An 11,219-nucleotide genomic window follows, 5' to 3' on the forward strand; every position below is an offset into this window, starting at 1 on the left:
AAATGAGTCTTAAAAATCTGTGAACGTCAAAACTGACAGGTAACACTTTAGTGAACTGCACACATTTATCTTCTTTAAGAGACGATCTCTCATAAGGGTGAAATCTGTATTTTTGCTTTAAAGAATAATTATTGAATAAATGTCAATTCTTCAAAATAATTACTTTGACATTTGTAGGGGCTTATAATAGTGTTACCTTTTAAAAACAATTTAAAATCTGATAAATAAATTAATTTATTTTTGATCTAAGTTCCTTAAATGCAAATCTCCTCCTTTCTGGGTTCTATGATTTAGATTTAGAATCAATTTTGTTTGGTTTAATTTTTTCGAGAGATTTAACTTTCATGAATCAACAACAATACATATTTCATTTGGCACTTAAATTGATAGATGCCGAATTATTTTTTTAACTTTCTTTTTAGTTAACCGCAAATGTTTCACGAACCTTTAACGCTAGCGACTTCAATTTAATTGTATATTTTATTATTCTTAATTGGAAATGATTTCAAACATTGAAAATCAACAATAAAATACAGGTTTGAAGAAATGCCTTTGGAATGCTTTAAATTCCTCAAGAGGCCCCATAGCACAAGCATATGTTGACAGTCGCTTTTGGCCACATTAAACTTAAAACTATTTAAGCTTTATTGCTATTTTGTTTGGCGTGCTTTAAAAAGTTTAAATTATGCATTAGCAAAACTCCGAGATATTCAAAATATCATTATTTAAGTTTTGTTTGTATGTCCCGTAAAAGGAATTTCATTTTTTGATATCATCGAAAAGTGTTCCTCTTGGAAGTACATCACAGATATCGTCAATAAACAAATCAAACATTATTGGTCTTAAAATGCAGCATTGGGGAACACCAGCTGTTGAGAACTTTGATCTATCCTGAATCGGAGCGCTAGATGACTCTAGAAATTATAAATACATTTACAAGCATTTCCGCAAAATTATTTATGATAAAAACTTATACAAAAGAGTCTGTCTGTTAACCTTGTCAAAAGTTGCTTGGAAGTCTACAAATAAAACGTATACTTACTTCTATTTCTCTGTAGAATTCCTGGCAATAGTAGTCAGTCTAAAAATATGATCCATTCTTGAAATCCTGCATGAAATTTGGCAAGAAGATGAGTGGTCTCAATCCACTTGGTTAGACTTACGTACAGAATTGAAGCAAGAATTTTTCGTAAATTACAAAAAATAGAACTCCTTTTGTAATTGTTAGGAAAATTTGAATCTTGAAAAGGCTTTATTAAAGTTGTTTGAGCAAGAGTCATTGTAAAGCCTATTGAAGTACAATGGGATAATGTTAATTCAATTAACGGTATTTTTAATTATCAAAAAAAACTGAAGAAAATATTTGTCACCTTGAATATTTTACGAACAACAAATTTAAAATTTTTCTTAATTGGCAGTCTGAATAAAAACCTAACAAAAAAATACATTGCTTAAAGTTGTTAAAAAAGATATTATTTTCAAACTAATTTCATATTATTTTTTCAACATTCAGTAAAATTTTGTATAAAATACAACACTCAATTTTTTTTATAAATATTAAAATACAAAAAACTGGTAAAAATTGATGTTCGATTGTGCTTAATTCATTATGTGCTAAATTTTTTTAGTTAATTAAGGTTAATGGTTTTAGAAAAATCCAACTCTTATTTTTTATAGGTATAAGAAAGAAAATTTACGAAAATTGGTAAAAATTGATTTTAGAACAATTAAAACATCGGAAACACAAACAGGTATTGAAACTTATATGTAAAATATTGTTGCTAACTTTAAGATCAAAAAACAAGAAAAGATATTAACTTCAAATTTGTCTACCTCACACAAAATATTGTTATTAATATAGGGTTTTACAATAAGAACGGGTAGAAATGGAATAAAGCAAGCAGCTATGTGTGAGGTCACCTAAACAACCGAAACTACCAGAGGACTTCGACAAGGCGAAGAGTCGTGCGAGCAGTGACGGGTGCCTTCTCTAATATGGAGTCTAAGGCGAAGAAAATGGGTCTTGACATTAACGAGGACAAAACGAAGTATTTACTGTCATCAAATATAGTCGATTCATACCGTAGACTTGGTCAAAATGTGAAAATTGACAGGTAAAACTTCGAGATTGTATATAAATTTGTTTATCTGGGTACTGCTGTTAATTCTGCAAATGACATCAGCGCGGAGATCAAACGTAGGATTACCCTTGCTAATCGCTGTTTCCTTGGCCTAAGCAAGCAGTTGAGGAATAAGGCCCTATCGCGAAGTACCAAAGAGACTCTGTACAAAACCTAAATCATCCCAGTCTTGCTGTATGGTGCAGAAGCATCAACCCTCTCATAGGCAGATGAAGGATCTCTTGGTATTTTCGAAAGGAAGGGTCTGCGTACGATCTATGGTCGACAGGCAAAGTAACATCTGGCGGAGAAGATCCGGTGCTGTACAGCGACTTGCCACTAGTCAAAAAATTGCGTGTTTAACGCATCGAAGCTTCAGCCCATAAGGTATTCAACGCCAAGCCTGAGGGAACAAGAAGCAGATATAGTCTTTATCTCCGGTGGAGTAATCAAGTTGAGACCGACCGACGCACGTCAGCTTGGTATTCGAAACTGGAGGCAGCAAGCTAGAGATCGAGTAAACTGAAAAAAAGTTATTACTTGAGGCCGAGTGGTCCAATTTTCAATGACTCTTCCACATAGATCCGGCTGAATTTGAACGATGGCCTGTGTTATATTCACCTTTAGGGCATCGGTCGATTGTGGTTTATTTGCATAGACCTGCGACTTCAAAAAACCTCACAGGAAAAAGGTTAACGGGGACAAATCGCGGGTTGGCTGATTGTTTACTGAACGGGTAAAATTTGGCCACCAAACGTTTAAGAGTCGACTATGAAGAGCCACAGGGCTTGCGTTAACGAACACTCATTTTGATAATAAAGTTTCATCATTTGAACATGCTGTTCAGTCGAGTAACTTGCCACGATGATTTGGCATAAACAACTAAATAATAAGCGAAAGATTTAAAAGATGTCACTTAAACAAAATGGCAACCACTGGGCGCAAAAATCTTCCCGTGTTAATTGAATAACCCTTCATTTTGTTAAAGTTAAAAAAATTATAAATGGGAGAGAAAATTATCAGTAAATCCTCTTTTTATCATGTTCCATTTGTCATGAAAAATTAACTTCTTTGTTAATTGTGAGTCCTGGACAGCTTTGAGTCTTCGAGGCATAGACTGACCTGAATTTTCGGAAGACCAAGCATTCGCAAGAGCCGTTTTAAGTGAATTTTGATCTTTTATTCTTATTTGCGAACCTTCGTTCCAGTTCATCCAAGATGTGCTCTATGATATTGAGATCTGGAGACTGCGGTGGTGGATGAAGCTGTTTTGGGACCCTAAACACCGGCCACTCCTTTATAATCTTCGCCATATGTTTGGGGTCGTTGTCTTGGTGCAGGATCCAGCTGCTTCCGTGCCCTAGTGCTTCAGCAGAGGTGTGCAAATTATTATTGAAAGCGATCCATAGTCCCATCAATAAAAACTAGCCTCCCTACACCAGAGGCTGCTATAGCCCCCCAAACCATCACATGTCCTCCTCCGTGCTTCACTGTAGCAACAATCCATGGCTTGGTTCACCTTCCGCCATACTTTTCCCCTGACATCGGATCCAAAAATGTTGAATTTACTTTCATCAAATTCATTTACTTGTTTAAAAACCGTGGTCCTTCGAAATGTACCGGTTTGCGAACTCTAGGTGTTTTTCTCGATTAGCGTTGCTGATTAATGGTTTTTTTCTTGGTACTCTCCCATTAAACCCTTCTTATCTTAAAAGTTAAAACTCTTCGCACGTCCTCTGGGTGGACTTCTTTTCCCGACGTATTTGCAATGTCTTCCGCCAATTTAGGTGCACTTATTCGAGGATTGTTGTTAACTTTCCTGATTCGCGAGTACTTTATTTTTTTTCGGACGACCAGAACGGGTCTTATTTGCTACATGTCCCCTTTCATTATAATTTTGTATTATTGTTTGTATAATTGAGGAACTTTTACCCACGATTTTTCCAATAGCACCATAACTTTTCCCTTCGTTTCTATGCCTTATAATTAAATTTTTTATTTCAATTGAGGATTCACTCCTTTTTTCCATTTTCAACAATATTATTCAAATATCACACACGAAATAAACAAGATTATGAAAGATTTCTGATCTCTTTGGAATATTATGAAAAAAATACCTCAATGTCTCAATTCATATCTTTTAAATAATATTCCATTATTTAGTCAAACAAATATATTTGAATTTTGGTTAAAACCATTGATATACCATTTTTCATAGATATATGTTGACTTTTGTGACTGACTGTGTAAAAACAAAACATTTTATTTTTATATGATGATAATGTAATACAATTTTTTTGGCTGAATTTTTGGTTATCAAAAAGGAATAGATACTATAACCATGACGAAGTATATAATTTAAGCCTTAACTCGTTCTTTTTGATAATAAAAAATCCCAAGTGAAAGGAAACACCAAATTTTATTTTTCAAGTTCAATTCCGCTAATCATCAGTTTCACTTAAATGCACTTCCTTTGTACTAACCGCAGTTTAACATTTTAATACGCAAACTGGACACCAATTAAATGGCGCATGTGTAGCCCATCATAATGTAATAATTTAATTGTATGACCTTAGGTTCATATTTTGTATGACCATTTAAGTGTCCTTCCTACACTTTCAAAACAGTTGATACAATTTGTTTTTGTTGTAAAATTATTTATCAATGAATATTTATCTTTTTTTTTTATCAATTATAAAATTAAGGTAATTAGGTGAATTTTTTGTTTAGTTGTATGCATAAATCATTTAAAAAATAAATGTGAACATTTTAATGTCTGGTTTTTTGTTTTAATCAAAACAGAAAATGTAGGTAATTCGTTCTCTCCAGTCAACTAAAAATGAATAATTTTAATGTTGATTAGACTACTATAGAGAGGACATGTTTCTAAAGAGAACTTGTTAGAGCTTAAAACATCAAGTTTGTCAAAGTACACACATATTTTTTGTCAATCTAACTAGTTTTGATTTTGATTCCCGAATTACTACCGGTATTTTGATTCTTTTCCAATTTTTTAATTGTTTTATTTACTCGCTTTAAGATTTCTCAAACCATTTTTAATCTGGTGTTAAGAAAGAGATTAATTTCAATTTTTCACTGAATGCAATGAATGTTGTAATAACAATTGTTGCATTCAAGATGTCTTTGGTAATATTACTACAGTTTTATTATTAATGCGCATACGTCTCCAATGGAGCTTACAAGAAATGGTATCTATTTCATTTAATCGACTTCTTTGAGCTTCAGCTTCTTTGAAATATCGATATCACAATTTATTGTGTCTTTGCACATCATCGTACGCTAAAGATTAAAACATATTCGATTTCAAACTAGTTTTTTTTTCTTCAATTAAATTTATATTATATTTTATTATAGCAAATTTAGCATTTCATTTGTATGTGTGATGCTATGATTTTGAATGCTTTTAATTTAAATCACTAACTATCAAAAAAAGGCGTATCTAGTCATTCTTTTGATAGCGCTAGCTTATTGGAATTCCAAGTAAACAAATGCAAATCCATAAGAACCTGTTCTTCTTGGCATCATGCCGTGTGCCACTCTACTATAGCACCTACCCTACCACAACTTGAACTTGTCCATTTAAAAAAGATTGAAGACCACATTTTGATACAATAATAAAAATAATATAGCTGATAATCTAAAAGACAATATAATGTTTGCCTTCTTATTTAGCATGCTAGTCTGATGTGCGAAGCGGCTATAGCTTAGGTGTTGTCGTCGTTAACTTTTAATTTTGTTGTTGTTTTGGTTATTTTGCAAAACGAAAAAAAAAATAACTTTTCAATAAAAGTTTAACCGGTATAGTATTTAATTTTTTTTAGACAAATAATCGTAGATTGATAAATTTGAATTAAGTAAAATGTCACCTCATATGGAACTTTAGACCTTAAGACCGGCAAAAGGTGTGCTAAATGATACAAGCCCATGAAGATTTTTTAGAAAATGATGCATTTACTTTCTTGTAAATATCCCGCATTAGTGTTTTCTTATAAAAATGACTAACTATCCTAAGTTAATACCCTACGGCTGAGTGATTAACTGTTAAGATTATACATGAGTATTTTAAAGCAGGTAATTATTTCTGAAGTTCTTTAAGGTAAGGATTACAACTTTGGATTTTTGACCAGTCAAGATATGCAGCATCATGTATATTTTTAGTCTTCTACTTTGACTAAGAATATTTTTCTGTAAATCTTATGTTTGTTGATGTTTGTAGAATATTTTACCCAAATAATCATAATGGTTAGAGCTTATAGAGCTGCTTCTTTAAAAGTTTTATTTTTTATGGGCATCAGCGAAAACTTGACAAACATTCCAAAAGCAAATTTTATATAAAAAAAATACGTATTGAATATTGAACAATATTCCAACGGGTTACCCATTTTGCGGTTTCAAAAGTATAGCCCTGGAATTCGACAATTGTCAAACTAGGTCGTTAAACCAATTCTTTTGTCAGTTGAAAGTCTGAAATTAACGAAAATTTATTCGCTTAACTATCGCACAACGCGTACAAATTTTTAGAACCAATACTACAAAAATGGTGATTCTGCCACAGCCACATATCGTACTTTAAGGGGAGATTATGGTTTACATAATCGTCTAACTACGCAAGGAATTGACCAAATTGTGAAGACATTTGAAGATACTGGATTGGTTACAGATATTATAAGGCCTTTACATCATTGTTTCGCTCGTACCACTGAAAATATCGCTGCTGTAAGTAAAAGTGTTGGCGAAGAACCGAATTTGTCGATTAGTCGTTCTCAGGAATAAGGACTGTCTTACGGCACTTTATGGCGTATTTTGCATTTGGGTCTACAACTACATCCAAGTAAAGTCCAGCTCACACAACAACTGAAGCCAGCTGACTTTTCAAAACGTCGTTGAAATCTTGTAGATACGTCAACTGGGCGCTTGAACAACAGGTGGGGGATTGAGAATTTTAAACAATATTTTCTTCAGCGACGAAGCAGATTTCTCACTCGTTGGGTATGTTAATAAACCAAATTGTCGTATTTGGGCTTTCTTAGAATCCTCAAGTAATTGAATTTGTTGCGCTCTTTGGTCCGGAGTGGAGATGTGATTGGGCCGTACTTCTTCACAAACGCCGATAGAACGACTGTCGGTGTCAATTCGAAGCATTATTGTCATAAGATAACCGAATTATTCTGTTGCCAGCTGTTAAAAAATACGACTTGGAGAATATGTAATTTCAACAAGACGATGCCACACAACTCGAGCGAATATGCCTTTATTTGCAAGAGACATTTCCTGCCCGCGTAATTTCTCATGGTGGCGATATTAACTGGTCACCAAGATCATTCGAACGCTGGCCTTATTTTTGTGGGGCTACGCGACAGACCGTGCTTGTCAAGGTAAACCTTTAACTCTTGAGCACTTAAAAACCAACCTTACTCAAGTTATGGCTAAGATATAGCCCAATATGAGTCAAAAGTGGTTGAAAATTACCCCAAAAGAATCCTTGCTTGCAACAATTCGCGTGTTGGTCATTTAAACGACGTGTTCTATTTACGTTTACTTTGGAAACCGCGAAATGGATAGCCCTGTATATCTTTGAAAACATACAAATTGCTTGACTAAATTTGCCATAAATATATTATTATAATTTTTTGGTTTTTCGATATGTCGAGATGTTCAAGTCGTGACAAAGGAGACATTTTTCTCACTTTTTGATCTTCTGCTTTTATGTTATTGGTAATGTATTCTGGCGTATGTGGACTATTTTCTTTTTTTTTCTTTCTAAAAGTACTTGTGGTGTATGTTTCCTCAGTGTGTGATAATAGGTAACTACTAAAAATTGTTAAATGAAATGGCAGCTAAAATTGTAATGTAAGCTTCGATTTTATGAACAAAATTTCAATGGCTTTTAAAAAGTATGTCGTTTTTATTTAATTATTTTTAAGGCAGTTTACTCCAATCCTAATGTTGACACCAATTTTTCTAATAAAAAATAAGTTAAAAGCCATAATCTCAAATTTTTAAAAAGATTTTTGAGTCGAAATTAAATTTTTACCAACTTTAAATAAAGTTTTTTATGAAAAAAACCGCCAATTTGATTTTTCTCAAAATTTTACCTGACATCAAAAACGTTATTTTTCTTGCACAAAATTGTTTTAGAGATAAAACCATTTTTTGTTCGTAAAATGTTCGAGGTGACAAATTTGTTTGTCAGTTTTTTTTTATATATATAATATACAATTTAATTTTAGTCTCAAGGGTTAACCAAAATGTTCACATTTTTTTAAACTGCTATGGTAAAAAAGCAGCCACGCAATTTTCACACACACGCACAGACGTCATTCCGCAATTCTTTTATTTTAACTCTAGGGACCTTGAAACGCGGAGAAATGTCAACATTTTCAATTCGACAAATCAGACCCATTACAATAACTTCTTTTGGGAAGATAAAAATTGTAGTGCCTAAATTATAACAAGAACATACTTAATTTAAAATACAATTTTTCAAAAGTGAAATAACAATTCAAATTAAAATGACGGATACTCTTAAATGTAATTTATTAAATTTTGGATAGAAGTATTTAACAAGCTATTCAATATTTAATTAAACATTAACAAATATTCAAAAAGTGTATTTCTGTTTTTATTTAAAATGTTCCTTAAAACCTGAAGTTTTGTTGAAAGGCCGACTTATTTCATTTAAAATTATTTAAAAAAAAAGTTCGTATACGTCCCAGTGCATATATTGAGTATTTAATCGTCGACGTTGTTTTCGAGTTACAACAAAACTTAAAATAAAGTTATTGCAATGTGTAGTAATTTCATTTTGTTCCGATTCTCTAGCTTAATAGCTCCCTGAAATCAAGTTACATTTTGGATGAATTTGCTTTTTCGCAATTGCGGATCTCTCTTTTGGAGTATTTCTTAATATAAAAAGGAATACCGCAAAATTCTTTGAGCTATTTGTCGAAAATTAATGTATCCCAAGTTTATTTTGAGATCAATTCGTTGATAGTAAATATTGTTATTTTGAGTATTTTTGGGGATAAATAGTTTGGAAACTGAGTAATTAACCTATTCTTCCAAAAAATGTATTAATTTAGTATAACATACATTAAAAAAGAAACAGTGGCGGCGCGACAACGTGAAAACTTCGGCAAAAGTATTCTTTTTAGGGTTTCATGCAAAATTTTATAGTCAGGGGTCCTGATTAGTTCCCTTTTAATCTAGAAGCTTTTAAAAATGCAAACGTATAAAAATTATCGATTCTACCCCAACAACCGTTCAATTTGATAAAAAATGTTTGTTTGTTGTTTGAACGTATCAATCAATCGTTTTATTTGCAACAGCTATGTCCAATGAGTAGACTAGCTTTTAGACAATTTTTTGCGACATCAACGATTCAAAGTTGTTTTTACATAGACAAGTTATTGAAATTATGATTGAAGGAAAACAAAAAAAAAAACAAATTAATATCGGCCCTTCTACACTTTGCTTTATATTTCGATAAATGACGCGACGCAAAACGTACGAAAAGTAAGGTTACCTTAAAACAATAAAAAAAAAAGATTTAATTTAGAATAATAAATTAATCCGTCCCACAAATCTAAAAGAATTGATAAGATTTAATAAATTTAAATGTTATTTTTTTAAACAATTTTTATTATAACTAAAGTAGAATTATCAGATTCGCACTCTAATCCGACAAAATGTTCCATAGGAATTTCTAGTTATTGATTCTTTTAACAATACGGCAAGTTCATCTGCACCTTAATTCTTTAAAGATATAAATAGATCTTACGAATTTTTTAGAGTTTGGGTTTTTTTTTCTTGACTATTTTGATGTCAACAAAAATATTATTGAAAGTTATAATATTCTTTTCTCTTCATTGCTTAATTATGTTAAGCTTACAACTAAATTATTTCTAAGATCCGTTTTGATTAGAAAAATAAAATATACTTATAAAAATTAATTAAATTAAAGAAATAATGTAATGCAAATTACTATAAGTTTTACATTTGTATTGATTTTTTTTTTGCTAAACAAATTCAACTTTGAACAATAAAGATCTGTCAACAAATCTGAAATCGACACTTGGATAAATGGAATGAAGCAGGATGTACTCGTAACATACGCATTTCATGTAAAATGGTAAAATCTCCAGGAGTATAAAAAATATTACATGAAAGAATTTTTTCCGATCAAAAAGGTATGCTCAAAAATGTATATTTTTAACTTCTCATAGGAAGTTTTTGTAATGGGTCCGATTTGTCAAATTGAAAATTTTGACATTTCTCGACGTTTCAAGGTCCCTAGAGTCGAAATAAAAGATTTTTAGAAAGATGTCTGTGCGTGCGTGTGTACGTACGTTTGTACGTTCGTACGTCCGTACGTCCGTACGTTCGCGACGTTTTTTTCGTCGTCCATAGCTCAAGAACCAGAAGAGATATCGATTTCAAATAAATTTTGTTATACAGATAAAAAGGCAGAAAGATGCAGAAAGGGCTCTTAAGAAAATTGCGTGGGTGGTTTTTTTACCAAAGCAGTTTGAAAAAAAGGTAAAAATTTTGGTTAACCCTAAATATTTTACGAACCAAAAACGCTAGAGACTTGAATTAAATTTTTTATAATATATTATAACGTAATACCAAACAAATATATTTTTTGAAAAAAATCAATATAACGTTTTTTTATAAATCAATAAAACTGAAAAAAAAATTTGTCACCTCCAAAATTTTACGACAGAAATATGATTTCATCTCCAAAACAATTTTGTGCAACGAATAATAATGTTTTTGATATCTGATAAAATTTTGAGAAAAATCGAATTGACAGTTTAATTCACAGTTTTTTTTACAAAAAATAAAAACCTAAACAAAAATTTATAAAAGTTGGTAAAAATTGATTTTCGACTCAAATATCTTTTCAAAACTTTGAGATAATAGCTTCTAATTAATTTTTACTTATAAGAAATATTGTTTTCAACATTAGGACAAATTTTGAGAAATATCGAATTGACAGTTTTTTTTACAAAAAATATAAACATAAAAAAAATGTATAAAAGTTGGTAAAAATTGATTTTCGACTCAAATATTTTA

Source organism: Eupeodes corollae, chromosome 1, assembly GCF_945859685.1.
Source record: "Eupeodes corollae chromosome 1, idEupCoro1.1, whole genome shotgun sequence".
Classification (NCBI taxonomy): Eukaryota; Metazoa; Arthropoda; class Insecta; order Diptera; family Syrphidae; genus Eupeodes; species Eupeodes corollae.